Source organism: Triturus cristatus, chromosome 9 (assembly GCF_964204655.1).
Source record: "Triturus cristatus chromosome 9, aTriCri1.1, whole genome shotgun sequence".
NCBI lineage: Eukaryota > Metazoa > Chordata > Amphibia > Caudata > Salamandridae > Triturus > Triturus cristatus.
The window spans coordinates 887,907,984-887,924,617 of NC_140592.1; positions in this window are offsets into that span (position 1 = coordinate 887,907,984).

Genomic DNA, 16,634 nt, shown 5'->3' on the forward strand with positions numbered 1-16,634 from the left:
CTTAAGAAGACTGTCCAACAGTCTGTTCTTTATTTTCTTTGGCTCTGCCCACCCACATTTCCAAATTCCTAATTGCGAGTTTGGGATCGGGGGTATGACCATGTTCCCTAGAATCTTCAGTACTGTCTTATCAACTCTTTAAACTGCAGAGACCACTCAACGCCGTACAACAGACCGCAGGTCTTCACTGAATTTCTCACAGTGCCTCCTGAGAAGACACTTACTGAACTCCTGAAGTGTATATTGGGTTCTCCTGGCGATCCCTGCCCTGCGAGATTGTTCAGAACCCTGGCCTCACAGCTGAACTAATCAAATTTGGAACTGGTCATTTAAGACAGGAATTTTCCCGGCAGCTTGGAAACAGGCATATTTATTGCCACTGTTAAAAGCCCAATGCGAACCTGGAAGATCTGAGTAATTTTAGGCCCATCTCCCTCCTGGCGGCTTCGGCCAAAATACTGGAGAAACTGGTCCAGCAACATCTTTCTGATTTTATAGAAGCTAATGATCTACTACACGACTTCCATTCTGGTTTCCGGTTGGGCTATAGTACGGAGACAGCGCTGGTTGAAGTAGCTGACTCAGTAAGACTGTCCATGGACAGCGGCTCAGCTGCAATGTTGGTACTATTGGATTTCTCGGCGGCCTTCGATACGGTGACCCACTCAATCCTGCTGGAAAGATTGGCACATGTGGGGATTTTGGGAATGGCACTCGACTGGATCAGGTCTTACCTCGGAAACCGCGGTCAATGTGTCGTTCTACATCCGTTTTCTTCTCCAGTCAAACATCTCACCTGCGGAGTGCCCCAGAGCTCAACTCTAAGCCCCTGCTGTTTAATATTTATCGTGCCCCACTGGCGGACCTCATCTCCTCGAGAGGGGTGAAAACAAAATCCTATGCGGATGACACCCAGCTGGTGTTCTCCTTTAGGGAACACTCCTCAGCAGCCTTCGACAGTTTTAAGGAATGCCTGAGGGACATTGCAGGTTGGATAGACAAAAGTTGTCTCAAGCTAAATGCAGACAAAACCGAGGTCCTATTCTTTAATTCTGGATCCCCTCCGCCACCGTGCCTTTGGTGGCCAGGGGAGCTTGGATCCCCTCCCAGCCCTAAGGACTCGGTTAAAAAACCTGGGAGTAAGATGGGAGAAGGAGCTCACCCTAACGGGACAAGGTAGACACACTTCAGCGGCATGCTTTGGAAAAATGAGAACTATAAGGAAATTCTTACATTTCCTCCCTGATGAAAGCCGCAGGGTTATGATCCGTGCCTTGGTCACTTCCCAACTAGATTACGCCAACTATCTTTATCTGGGGCTGCCAGCTCAGCTGACCCACAGATTACAGATGGTTCAAAACGTTGCTGCAAGGCTAATACGCAGGGTTCCTTTTTGACAACATATTTAGCCGCACTTGAGACAGCTACACCGGCTCCCGGTGGCCAGGAGGGTTGAGTTCAAGGTACTAACCCCGGCTTTCAGAGCCTATCTTGGGAAAAGACCAGGCTATCTCAGTGCAAGGCTCGTTCCCTATCATCATACGCAGACTTTGCGATCGAATCAACAGCACCTGCGCACTGTCCCCCGTTTTGCAAAAATGAGTCAAGGAGGCAAATCTTTCACAGTCAGGACGTCCAAACTGTAGAACTAGATGCCCAGCTACTTGCGAGAGCTGGAGATGGAGCAGGATTTTAGAAAGGATCTAAAAACCAGGCTCTTTAGGCAGGAGCAGTAACAACTGGTTTCTGAGTCTGGCTAGTCTACTAACTCCTGTACACCTTTTCCATGGTAGCTGAGCGCTTTATAATCTGTCATTCATTCATCGCCGTTCAGTTTCAAGCAGAAGTTTGTCATCTAATTGGCCACTCTTTCCAGGCAGAGTACCAGCTGTTGATGTTCAAGGTTCTGCCCATTTGCAAAGGAAACCACCAACTGAGTATAGTCTACATAAGAGAGGGCCGAAATACTAAACTCCTGCACTTTTGTTGTTAACTGTCATATGTAAACATTAAACAGGGTGGGGCTGAGCGACGATCTCTGCGGCACTCCACATATGGATGGCAGACTATCAGAAAAATATGCGTTTTCCATAACCTGGTACAATCTGTCTTCTAAAAAGGATAAAAGCCAGCCCAGTGTTTTATCCAGGATTCCCACTTCCCTGAGCCTATCTATCAAGATGGCATGGTCTACAGTGGAGAACGCGATGCTTAGGTCAAAGAGCAAAACTGCAGCGGAACAACCGTTGTGCAGTAAATCTTTAAGCTCTATGGTAACTGTCAATAGAGCAGCCTCTGTACTGTGCTCGGCACGAAAGCCCATCTGTGTGGGATGAAGGAGCTCGTTATCCTCCCAAAAACCGGATAATGCCCGGTTAACATGTTTCTCCAGTAGCTTTCCCACAAAAGGTAGCAACGATATGGGCCAGGTAATGCCAGGTCTCGTTTATTTTTTTTAGTAGCGGCCTAATTACTGCATGCTTCCAGTTTTTTAGGACAAACCCAGTGTCCAGTGAGCGGTTAAACAGCTCTGTTAGCAAGGGAAGGATACCATCTATCTCTTTGGATAGAATATGGGGGGTGCATGGTCTAGTGGGGATCCTGAATTGGTTACGTTCATTAAGCTACGTATACCATCTTCGTTCAACAGAGAGAACTGTGATAACACTGGAATTATAGGCCGTTCCCTGGAGTCTTCTTTATGAGGAGAAACTGACTATGACTTGCCCTGAAACTGATCGTAAATATTTCCATCTTTTTTTGAAAAAATACTGCTACCTCATTAAATCTTTCCTTTGTGGACTGTGGGAGGGTGTTACCTTGCTGGGTTGTGGTCAGTGCTTTGACAACCTTAAATAATTCCTTGGGGAAATTTGAGGCCAGCATAATATTTTCCTTATAGAATTTAGCCTGTGCTTTCTTCTTTTCATTATGGTAGATCCTGATTGTAGTTTTATATTTTGCTTTTAGTGGTAGCTCATACTCCTTCCTCCTATTCCTCTCAAGTTTCTTACATTCTTTTCTTAGGGAGATTAGATGATTGGTAAACCAGGGGGCTTTTTTCATGTGCTTTTGCATTAGTTCTCTTTTTTGGGATGTACACATTCAATGAGTGTGCAATCCAATTCTCCCATCACTGGTACCCCTCCTCTAGATTGCTCTTCAGATTAGGAGTCGTAGCATTCAGAAACATTGGCCATGCTACGGGAGAAAGCTTCGACCTGCTCCTTGTTGGAGTAGGCTGGACTTTAGCATCATTCTGCCTGCATGGTTTGGGTAACCTAAAAGGGATGAGGCAGCGATCCGACCAAGGGACGGGGATCGAAATGCATACCAGAATCTTAGGGTTATTGGAAAATATAAGGTCTAATGTGTGCCCTTTCTCATTTATAAGTGTAAATACATGTTGAATAAATTGCAGTGCCTCCAGGTCTTTCTGAAGTCTTCTGATGGTGGGAGTGTCATGTGCATCAAAGTGTAAGTTGAAATCCCCTAAGACAGTGAATTTAGTTTCCCTCACAGCTAGAATAGATAGAGAATCAGGTAAGGCCTCCACAAATTTTAGGCTTGTGCCTGGCGGCCTGTAGATAATTCCCCTTGAAAAAGTGCAGGTAGGAGAGTGTGTAATGTCAAATTGAAGACTTTCACACTCCGGGAGTGGGAAAGGGGATGTGATGCATCTGAATTAATCTTTTAAAATAATAGCAATGCCACACCCAATTTTTCCTACACGGTCTAGTCTGTGTATCTGAAAACCTGCATGGAGGGCCATTAAAATGTTAGGTATGGAGCAGTCATTAAGCCACATTTCTGTGATGAACAACTCATCCAAATGATCTTCTTCTAGTAAGTCCTGGTATCAGTAGTATGTCTTGGAAGTGGGCGACTGTTAATCAAACCCATTTTCCTCACTTCTTTCTCCTGTTTTGAGGGTTTTAGGGAAAGTATTAGATATTGGAGGGGTTAGAATTACAATTCCCTCTGCAATCTGCACAATAGTAGAGAAAATGTTGGACATTGGAGGGGTACGATTTTCCATTTCCCCTTTAATGTAAACAAAAGGGGAAAGTGTGACTTTGAAGCAGTCTGATTTACTATTTCCACTCCAATCGGACCCACAGGAGGTACAGGGTTGGACTTTTCTTACTAATTCTACCCCATTATAATCAAAAGTAAGAACAATGTTGGCTCTTGGAAAGGCCAGATTACTTATTCCTATTAGAATCTTAGCAATAGTAGGGAAAGTGTTGGGCTTTGGAGAGGTCAGATGCACTGTTCCCACTCATATTTTTATTATTTTTATTTTTTAATAAAGCATTTAAATATTGAGCAAAACAAATAAAATATAAAACAAGGTTTAATTTAAACAATAACAAGTTTGTTACAAACAAAAACTATATTTAAAAAAAAATATTACAATTATTTTAAATTAAAACTCTTCCCTCCACACTCCCCTAAAAAATGTACACAAACAATTACAATTAATAAATGAAATAAATATTATAAAAATGAAAACATATTTCTTTTAAAATAAGTAACTGCAACTAATAAAATCAAATCAATTAATAAATATAAAATTAATTATCACAAATAATTAAATACACGTATAAACAATAGCAATTGAATACAATCAACAAATAATTAAATTAACCATTAATCAATGATTACCAACTTCCATAATTAGCAATCAAAACAAAATTAATTGTATAAAAAGTATTTTTAAATAAAAAAACAATTTACATTTTAGAAAACTTCCCTACCTAGTCCTACAAATCCAACAACCCATAGATAAAGGAGCAATTTATAAATACTTTTAAAAAAGTCATAACAACTTAAAAACTATACTAAACACATTAAACACACATATTTGTTTAATACTAATAATTACAATACTAAAATAACTAATATTTACCAAATTATTACAAATGATATTTCATCTAACTATATGAAATAAAATGTTTTATGTGCAAATATATTTGAAAGCTATAATAAATATCTAAAATAGAAATAGCCTTACTTTCTATATTCTGCCCCACAACAGTTTTAATACAAAACTGGTGAACCATGATGTTTGTTACACAATATTTTGTCAGAATACCCTCAGGTGTAGAAAACCTCCCTTCAGTCATCAATAAACGCCTTGCTTTCTCACACTGCAGTGTTATTGGTCTCTTCATTGTACTGCCGTGCTGCCTAAAAGTATAGCATGCCATTACAGCTGACTAGAACTAAAAGGGTCAGATACAGCATTCACCTGATCAAATCCAATTTCCACCAGTTTAATGATAGGCATTATCTGCTCTGCAGCCTTTTTCCTACATATAAAATATGTAGGTGATGCTATGTTTGGGATGTGTTTTCTTTTTTAAATGCATAATTTAGAAGCTGTCACCAAAGGTCTTCTGAAATATAATATTCTTGGCAATATTAGATAATAGTTAAAAAAACCTCAAACAACTGAATTTCGTAAAACTTTCTAGTGTTTTACACATTTCAATACTCATAACCCTCAGATCTGCACTTCACCCCTTCATGTTGGTAAACTCCATGTACCCTCACCTTCCCACTTTACCATTTTCATGAAGGGATCCTTTGTAGATCCCCTATACACCTACCTCTTCACTTCTCTACGGGCTGTACCCCATATCCCTCAATACCTGCTCCACTCCTTTTATAGGGGGAATTCCCTGTGGACCTATTTGGATGCCTCACTTATCTCTTCAAATCACCACCACGTCTGTATGCTCAGTGTAGCTCAACCCACACATCGTGACCCACTGCCTCTGCCTTCAACTTCTCTCTTTCTGTGCTATTTTTGTGCCCCTCCTCTTCAATCAGGAATCTGTAGCCACCTTTTAGTCTATACTTTTATTTTCAATGCACTAGTGTTAAACAGTGTTATTTCTACTGCTACTTATTTTAAAACACGCCACTTTTTGTCTCCACAACCTTTTCTTTTACTACTTTAGAAGTTTTCACTGGTTGTATGATTTTGTTGTAATTTGATTTTCTATACACTCTAATTTTATAGTGCAAACTATTGGTCAGTGACTCATCCATTTTATGACACAATAAAATAGTCCTAAATTGGGAATAATGGTGGCTGGTAGTAGCAGGGGCGTAACACAGGCCCCTGCAGCCCCCGCGTTGCGCGGGGGCCCCAAGCTCCAAGGGGCCCCCTCGGCACTGCACTCTAGTCGGAGAGCTCCTGATTGAGCCCGGAGGGGGCCCCTCTACCTACCATGCAGGGAGGCCCACTCACTTTTCGTTACGCCAGTGGGTCGTAGGCTCTTTTTTCAACTGGATGGACCCAAAATCTGGAGCATAGTTGACCTCAATCACAAAGATTTTGATATGAGTAGGTTTGACTTACTCTTGTATTCCTATCTCACTATTGAATTCCAGGAGTAAGCCAGGAACACTCCTAACTTAATCCTGGCTTACTACTGAATTGCAAGAGTAAGCCAAGAGGTCTAAAAGAGGATGGGTCTGATTATGAGCTTGGTGGCAGCACTGCAACCGATGCACCGGTGGTCCAACCATCGTATTATGACTTTGGCAGTTGGATGGCCATAGGACTGCTGCTACCGCAAAGGATCCATGATCCCCGGCGGTCTTGTAGCGGTCTGAGGCCATAATATGCTGGCGGTACTGCTGCCGCACCACCAAGCATAATCAAGTTTCCTCACTGCCCTTCTTTTCATGCCGGGCTCAAGGGTGGCAGTAAGGAAATTAAGAGGGCCCTGTGGGGTCCCCTGGTGCCTTAGTGCATGGTGGTGCATGTAGGGGGGGCACATGGTGTACCCCCCTGTATTTATGCACCCCCTGTTCCTGCAAGGCATGGACTTTCCAGTCCATGCCATGCTGGAACGTGCTGTGTAGGTCCCACAGCACTGCCTTTCTAAGGCTCCCCTGTGAGCCTTTGAAAGGCATCGCCATGGGCCAACCACCGCAGGACCTCCTGCCCGGATTACAGCTTGTAATCCGGCAGGAGGAGGAGTTTGCAGTGTGGGAATGGGACGGTGGCGTGCCACCCGCTCCCACATCGCCAAACTCATAATCAGGCTTTATGTCACAACCAAATGTATGTTAATCAGGCCTAATGTATTAAAAATAAATATTGAAACTAGGGTCCAGTCTCATCCCATAAATGGATTAATAATATGCATTTTAAGGGATCGCTTTCTTTTGAACTCATAGGGAGATTAATGATATCTGGGGCTTGTACTGGACGTGTTCTAATTGGTTTGCAGTTGGCACATAAGGACACATTTTGTATGGATTAGGAAATATAGGGGTGTCAATCTTCAGCTTGTGAAAGAGTTTTAACTTCAAATCCATTTTCTTCACTTCAGACTATGACCCAGATCACAGATCTGGACTGCTAATTCCCATTGCTAAAAGCCCACCCATATCTGTGGGTTGCACCTGCTAGGTGGAAGAACCTGAGGTAAGGGCCCGGCTGAGGTAGGAGGGTAGTGCTCTATTTGCATGGGATGTGCTCCTCTGCAAATCTGGTCGTGCCCATTTTCTGCCTGCTGCAATGCTGAATCAGCATTATGAAACTGATAGAACAAGCACAAACACTCTACATTAAACCAATTCTTTTTCAACTATTTTTGTAGTCCTGGGTAACATTTTTATTACATTAGCGCAATTCATGACATTTTGGGAATTTTTCATTTTACATGTTAAACAAAATTCCCAAAATTTCACCATTATGCCACATCAGGTAATTACACTGCATTCACTGAAAAATTATAGCACAGGAGTATACTGACACCGCGAACAACCAGAGGGTGAACAGCTGCGGCACTTGTGTTTTAGGTGCCATTTTCTTTTAGCACTAAATGTGTCCTTGCATCCAAAATAGACATGAGGGCACATTTTGAGCTAAAGTTTAGCGAATAAAAGCTGGATTTGCTTTTCATGTAAATTACATGTAATTTCACACAATTTTCTGGAGATTTACAAATTATACAAATTTCGAGCTCCTCTAGTATGCATATATGTAGCTGGTGTTTCTGGGGGAACCATCAGGTAATTCCTTCAAGCCCAAGGAGGAAGGTCCATGGGGAGAAGAATTTATAATCTTCTGTCGTCTGACAGACATTTATTATGGTGAATCAGTAAACCGCCCACAGGAAAGGGCTATACTGGTGGAAAACAGGCAGCTTAGGTTCTTTTTCCTCTCTGCAAGTAAAGGTGTATTACACTGAAAGCAAGCTTCACCAAGGCATCAGAAGTGCTAACTTTAGAGAGAGCAGGTAAAAATCTGCAACCTATGCAGATTGTACAAAACATACATGTACATGACAGGAATTGGTGTGGCATAGCTCAGTTGTGCACCCTTGCATTTAAATCTTTATTTTAGAATGTGCTATGACATCCGTTTTCAGTTTCCCTTTTCAGCTTTTTGGTCTCTAAAGGGTTATTGGAAGCAAATAAAGTTCTTAAAATGTTAATAATCCTCCCAATTTGATCTCATTCTTTTTGCCCCTCAAGCAGTAAGAGGATAAGTGCAAGTGATAGCCAGATTTATAAATTATTTCTTGTGAGATGAATGCTTTAAAAGGGAATATAAAAATCTGCTATGTGTCAGGCGATCCATGGAGGCATTAGCAAGCGTGGATGATTTTCAGTCCCCTGAAAGCAGGGGTGTTAATTTGTAAATCTAGGAAGTGTACATGGAGAATGCTAATTTGTCATTAGCAAGATTAACATGATCAAGGGAATAGAATAGATTATTGACATATAAAGTACAGAAGATTATTGATGCAGCACAGATGGGTACATTTTTTGTGTAAAATGAATCAGTATTTTTAAGTACAGAAATAGCAGATTTTGCAGGACCCATTGTAAATACACATACTCTCTTGTGTTTGTGTTAGTTTAATTTTGTAATAGCATACTTAGGAATTACATTTCTTCAGTTGCTTAATCGTTGTTCTTGGAATGCCAATTTATGTATATTTCACTGTCCGTTTATGTATATATACTGTCATCAGATTTACCAATACATGTTCATTTTTAATAGATTAGAGTAGGGAATGAGCTACACCAGTGTGTGTTAACCATTTACTGTAGAATACACAAATATGACAGAGGATTCTGAACTACAAAACAATGTGTGCACAAATTCAATCAATGCAAGATATTCTCAAGCATATTTGTGTTCAAGGCCTCACGACTGTGTTCAGTGCCCTTAAAATAGATTTTGCTCCACTAAGAAGGAACGCTTTTACCACCATCAACAGAAGGCCCTGTCTGGAAGGGATAGACAAAGTAAACTTTCTCTGTCATGTCCAATTCGGAAGAGCATCCATACGCTATTTTAACCACTCCCCTGCAAGGCTGTGACGGTACTTGGAACCCTGGCACATTCAAGTAGATGAGATTAGTTTTATGGGAGGCCCCACTAAGCAAGGAATACCCAATCCCGAGTAGCATACAATTGGCCCCACTATAGTACATATTCAGCAGCACCAGTAATAAGACCATTATTGACTGGTGACAGCCCAGACAACACCAGTTCTACAATGAAGGAAATATCACATTGGATCTCTGAGAGGTTAATTCTAATCTAGAATTTAGTGCTGCCCAAATCCTCAGGTGATTCTGCGGAAAAGCACCTCAACTCACTTGTGCCTGAAACTGGTAATAATTTCCAAGTAAAAGTGGGTGAATATTTATAGTCTCATGAAGTAAGACAACTGTGCAAATTTTTATGTTTAAACTTTCTAGACTTTTCCCTCCTCTATCCCTCCTTTGGCTCATCCCAAACCTCATTTTCCTGCTATGATCTCCCAAGTAACACCTTCTAGACTCTTCGTTCCTCTATCCTTCCTTCATCCTATTCAGTTAGACAAACAGATTCACATGTCCACCGCTCCAATTAACAATTTATATTTCCCTATACTAATCCACCACAAATCCACTTTGGGTTTCGGAGTCTGCTACTCGCCGAAAAGCATTTCAGTACCTTGTCAGGGACAGTAAGCACTATATAAATACAATTACAATTACATGTTGGCACCCTGGATTCCATCACACCTGCTCTCTATCAGTTGTATAACTCTATCTAAAGTTTGCAATATCAACTTAGACTCGAGGCCCATTCTAATTGCGACCTTCCGAAGTGTGTGGCAGGGCTGAACAATCGTGGCAGAGCTTTTTTTGGTTTTCAGTCCGGCTCTGGGTATGACAGTAGGGTAGAAAAAAAAAAATTAGCTTTTTAGAAGACACATTTTTTTTCCAACAATGGGATACATGGACTGCTGTCTGGATTGCTGCTAAAGAGAGATGGCATGCAGTTTCCTGCCACCCACTGCTTTTTATTTGTAGTCCATTAATCTTTTAACAATACCTAGGTGACATCACATGTGCAAAACAAATCTCTTTTTTGCCACTGTAACTAAACAATTGTTATCAATGTCTCTTTTGCTGCAAATTAGATCGAAAATATTCACAACACCAAGTTAGATCAATACATTGATGATGTTATCATGCTGGAATTCCACCAGACTGGTTCCAGCCAACCCATAGATTTGAGATGGTTAAGCCCCACTATATGATATGCATGATATTGTATGACAAAACTATTGCAAGGTGGTGTTGCCAGAGCTGTTTCAGTTAGGTCATATAACGAGGTGGTCAGAGTATCCAACAGCCTGCTACCTACCTAAATAGTTATCATCAGTCCAAATACTGCCCACACAGTCAGGAAGCAGCCGCGAGGTCTGTGGATGTCATCGTGAGAAGGGAGGACAGCCCCAGCCTGCTAAGAACTCTAGCCAGGTTTGCCTGCTGAGCTGTAGCGTGTCAGTACTTGACCGCAGAAGCCTGGCAGTAACAGGGGCAAGCAGTGACCCTGAAGGCGCTGCCGTGCCTGTAGTGCCATGTGGCTCAAGCTGACCTCAGTCCTTTTGAGGCCTCGTGGCGAAGACTCTTTCTTGGCAGTACTGTTCATGCACAAGGGGCTCCTTTCAGCATTGGCAGGGTAGCGTTCTGATTTCCAGATGGGGATCCACAGTCATGTTATGCACAAGGGTTCCGGACTGAGATGTGGCTTCATTGGCGACTGGTAGCATGGAGCTGGTACAGACCCGCTGGTAAGTGATAAATGACTCTTGTAGTCTGTAGTCAGGATGTTGCCCTATTCTACAGGGCCACGACCAATAACCCCCCCTAACAGTGCAAATATTTTGGGTTCATCACTTAAAGAATAGAATTATTGCAATTGGAGAGATGTATGTATAAAAAGGAAAGTATGGATGTGGGATCTACACATTGAGACTGATATTTTTGATATGTGATGCATCATTCGGTTGTGAGGCATTAGTCATCCACCTATTGCAGCATCTAATGACATAGAAACAGGTGGGTTACCTCATACAAGATTCCTTGCTGGGCCTACATTAAACCCATCAACCTGTGTGGCACGGTAAATGGGCCTGGTTGTCTACAGTGTCTACAGCGCCATTACTGGATTACTTGCTTGCAGAGAGACCCACCTTACACCTGGATCATTGCAACAGATTACCCTATTTAGCTTGTGTTTGTTGAACTTGGCCTGCTACTGCAGAGTGTGAGTGCAGTTTTAAACTGACATTTTGCCCAGGCTAAATAAACCTTTTGTCAGACCTAAATCGTCCTTGTTAATACTCATACGACACACCTAAGGTAGGCCCTAAAGCCTCATAGGGCAGGGAGCATTGTATTTAAAAAGTAGGACATGTGTATGTACATTTCACGTCGATGCAGTGAAAAGCTCATAAAGTCATTTTTTAATGTTGTAAGGTGTAAGGTATATCTCTCCCATTGACTAACACTGGGTACCCTTGTTAGATTTAATAAGAGTTAACTTTGGATTAGGAGCAGATAGAGATATACCGTTTATACTCAGCTGAATTGTAATTTAAAATCCTTTTTAATGGCAAAGTCAGATTTTGGGACACAGTTGTAAAAATGCAACCTTTAGAAAATTGGCATTTTCCTGTCCCAACCATCTGCACCTTCTGCTAGTGCCCTGCATCACATAACTGTGAATGGCTCTGCTCTTAGGATTTTTGTATTGCTTCCAGAAAGTAAAAAAAGGGAGTTTAAGTGTAGGCAGGATGGCTTGGGAGTGGCTGTACCCAGCACCACTTACACTTCAAAGGGCTTTGCATTGTGCACACCGAAGGGAAACTTAGACCAGGTCTGCAATGCTTTCTGTCATCCCCAGACAGTTTGGAGCCTAAACTGGGGAAGGGGAAGACCTTTCGGGAACCAGGTGTGGGGGCTGAACAGGAATTCCACCCACACAAAGGAGGGCACAAGTTATAAACATAGGACCTTCAGAGCTACTCCTTAGTGCACTCCTGAAACTTTAGAAGTTACAGAAGAATGACTGGCATGCTGCCAGAGGACTGCCCTGTTGTCTTGCTATCTGAGTAGCAAGATTGGACTTGCTTGCCTTCATCTCAGGCTAACTGCAGTGACTCCAAGGTTCAATTGGCTGACTTTCTGTGTGAAGTACAGGGACGCAAGAATCTTCAGAGGCATACTCGCAACTGCAAGCTGACATGCTGCAATTGGACCTGCCCGTACTTGCAACAGGAGCTGCCTGCTCTGTTGGAGTGAGTCCTGATCCCCAAGAGGTGAGCCCCAGTTCCTGGATCCTTGGTTGGCATCAGAGTATAGTTCTCCTCAAGAAAAGTAACAATCCTTAAGTTTGGTCTCCTCGCAACTGCAAACAGACCTGTTCATGCCAAGACTCTGCCTCCAGCAACAACCCAGTGAAACCTGCTTTTTGCGCTGACAATTACTGTCTGTGGCTACTGGCACCACGAGATCTGCACTTTGTGTTACAGCAATGACAGTCCACTTGGACTGCCAATACGAAGCAATAGCAACGACCCTCCACAATGCTGACTGGCTCTCATGCTACAGCAATGGCTGTTTGCAACTCCCAACCTGCTCTTCGCACTACAGTGACGACCTTCCGCAATGCTCTGCCACCTCCTCGCAGCCACCTCCAACATAAAATGAAGCCTTTGCGCCGGATTTGAGAATGTAACTTTTCAGCAGGACTAACCTGATCCTTGTATCCTACCACTCCATCGCTGTTGACCTGAAATTGCTATTTCCCCCCAGTCTAGCATAACCAGATGACTGTGGTACTCTGCTTTTAGGTGCTATTTTCACCTAAAACTTTAAAATTGAACATTTCCTGTTCTATTGATTGGATATGCGTCATTCCGATATAATTTTATCTATTAAAATGTACTCTATATTAATAGATTTATAGATTGGTTTGGGATTTTTCTTGTGTGATGTTTTGACTTTATTAGTGTTTTGTGTGCTGCATAAATACTTTACACATTGCCTTTAAGTTAAGCATTACTGTTTTGTGTCAAGCTATCATAGGGTTAATCACAAGCTATTTTAGTGACTTTTGTGGTTCACCCTGAAAAGGATTGTGGTTGTTGCTTCAGTGGGGCCTGAACCCCTCTCAACCAATAATTCAATTTCTTAGAGTATTGCAATGGGCAAGTAAGACATTAAGCCCGAAAAGCTGAACTTTGAAACATTAAGCACTGTGTAAAAAAAGATGGGCGGGGGCGTGTAGAGACATACATCAGAGTGGCATGCTCCTTGGGCAGCAGGATGACTATATGCTTTGTTGCATAAGCTGCAGACCAGCCTGTACTCCAAAGATGGGCAATATTTACACTCTAAGTAAGTCACACTACTTGAAGGAAAGATAGATAAACAGACCACCAAGCTAGACGTTTGGGGAGGGCACATTGGGGACATTAAGGAAGGTGGCACCACTTCCAATTAAATCATATTTTCTCTTGAAATGATATGCAGCAAGAATCATGGTTTCAGTGCTCTTTTTTAGATGATATAGCCTCCATATAATTGGCTCGGCTGAATCCCCTGCTCTGGGCCAGTCTGGGATATTTGATTAAAAACTGCTTCTAAAGATGTTTGGAGTGGATAGCTTCACAGCGATGTTTGTAGTAGAGAGAGCACATAGATCTTTGGCTGTGCAGCCATCCCCTGGATCCACTCAAGACCAAATACTGCATACGCCTGCCAGGATCTGTAGCTGACAGAATCATCCTGATAAAGGTTGCGGTATTACCCGCATTTTTATACTTATTTGCAAATATTGATATACCTGTTCCACAGACATTTTACTTTAACATTCGTGTGATTATAACTGGACGGCTGATATGCTGATTAAAATGGGATATCACAATTTATGACTTTAGCTTGTGAGAAAAGTGGATTATTTTACCTGATATGTAGCATTTTAATTAGCACCCCAGCCTGATTATGCAACATATTGGTAGTTTCCACTACTAGCCGTCCCCCATGTTGTTGCTGAAACTGTTCTAGTGGAAGAGGGCTCCTTATGTGCAGGGCTGTTTACACAAAAACTATACAACAAAGGTTAAGTATATACAGATGCATCAGCCAATGGAGCATGGTATAACCTGGAGAAACTATCTGGCTATAACCAGCTGCACTCACCAAAATCCCCACATATATGCAATCCTACACTTCTACTCCTACACTTTCTACTGAGAGCACTGTGTCAGAGGCACTGGATGGATATAGGATGACATGTGGTGCATATGTATCAGGATGAGATATTTGTGAAACTAGATGAATTTAGGGAGAAAAGGCTGCCCTTGAAGTCTTTTATTTTTTAGACTTCGACACCCAATCAAATCCGTATATCCTGGCTTCCAAGCTGAGCCACCTTGCTACTAAAAGTGACCAAAACAACTCATTACCAAAGGGTAGGCTTTATGCCAGGGCAAGTGAAACTTGCATGGAAGTTACATTACCAACTATGTGGCATTGGGAAAGGGATATACGAGTCCAGTGGTACGAAGAAATATAATGAGTACAGTCTTGCCTGAACGTGTCTTCTGTCCTCTCAGTCCACATTTGAAATGTTCCTACTTGATTGAGATGAGGTTATGGCCGGCACTTGTAAACCTGAACATGTGAACCATATAAAACTCACACCATGAACCTGTAAAGTAGTCACAAGTTACAGTCTTGGTTTTTCAGACACAATGTGAATCTTAGTGTAGAAAGTCATGGCAGATAAGGTTGTAGATGGTCGTCATGATGTGCAGACCACAGTCTTAATCAACATGTATTAATATGAGAGTACATCAAATTAATACAGCACGTTCCGTGGCTTGTAGGACCTTGCAACATAACAAGAACAGAGAATTTGAGGGAACATATCTGGCCAAAACACCACTGTTTTAAGCTCACATTTTGGTTCAAAGCAGCTCATACTACATATTTTGCTCTGGCTTGCCATCAGGCAATAGAAAGCCAAAACTGGAATCTAAAACACGTGATCTCGCTGCAGTTCGACACACCAGCATCTATTTTTTCCTTGGCTTTAATAGACCTTGCTCTCTTTCTATTATGGTTCTCAAGGGGCACCCTGTAGGGTGCATAATTCTTTGCCTCCTTCTTGGTAAAGCACATTTAGTACATTCACTTATGGTTATTTTGTTAGTTGGCAGGCATCTACATTATGGTACAATTGCACAGGCAAATGTTTTCCTTTAATTGTATGGGGTAATACCCCATGCAAATGACGGAACACCCACTTTAGATTATGTGGGAGCTAAAGTTGTACCAGAACAGTGGTTATCACAGAATAGGCTGAAAACATGTCTGTGTTCCCTTTGGTAAAACCAAAGTATCCCAGGACCATTACAAAATGCAAAAATGTCAGTGGTGCTCCAGGGGCACTGTTCACCAGTGCCCTATTACACGTAGGGCACATTTTCCCTGTTAATGCCACGGTGTCCCTTAAAACAGGTGTGCCGGGAATATATGATGTTACTTAGCATACCGTTACTCAGCAGGAATTTACTTTGAAGTTTTTACTTGGCAAATACCTTTACTACGCATGATTTTAGTGCACATGCTTTTTCTTAGCAAATATATCCAAATACATTAAAAATGCTTTTACTTTGCAGCTAATTATTACGCATACCGTTACAACGCGTTATTGGTACTTTAAAACAAAAAATTACTCGTAATAGTAACCTATCCCCTGGCACGCACCCTCAACCCTAAAATTACCCCCTACACCCCAAAACCCTAACCCACTCTGACATCTAAAATTACCCCAGCACCTCAAAGCCTAAAAGCACCCTGAACCCCCAAAATACCCCAACACCCCAAAACCTTAAACGCACCCTGAACCCTCAAAATACCCCATGCACCCCAAAACCCTAACCAACTCAGACCCCTAAAATCACCCCAGCACCCCAAAACCTAAATGCACCCTGAACCCCAAAAATACCCCAGCACCCCAAAACCTTAAATGCACCCTGAACCCTCAACCCTCAAAATACCCCATGATATCCTATGCACCCCAAAACCCAACCCACCCTGACACCTAAAATTACCCCAGCACCCCAAAACCTAAACCCACCCTGAACCCCAAAAATACCCCAGCAAACCAAAACCTTAAATGCACCCTGAACCCTAAAAATACCCCATACACCCCAAACACCTAACCCACCCTGACACCTAAATGCACCCTGAACCCCAACAATACCCCAGCACCCCAAAACCTTAAACTCACCCTGAACCCT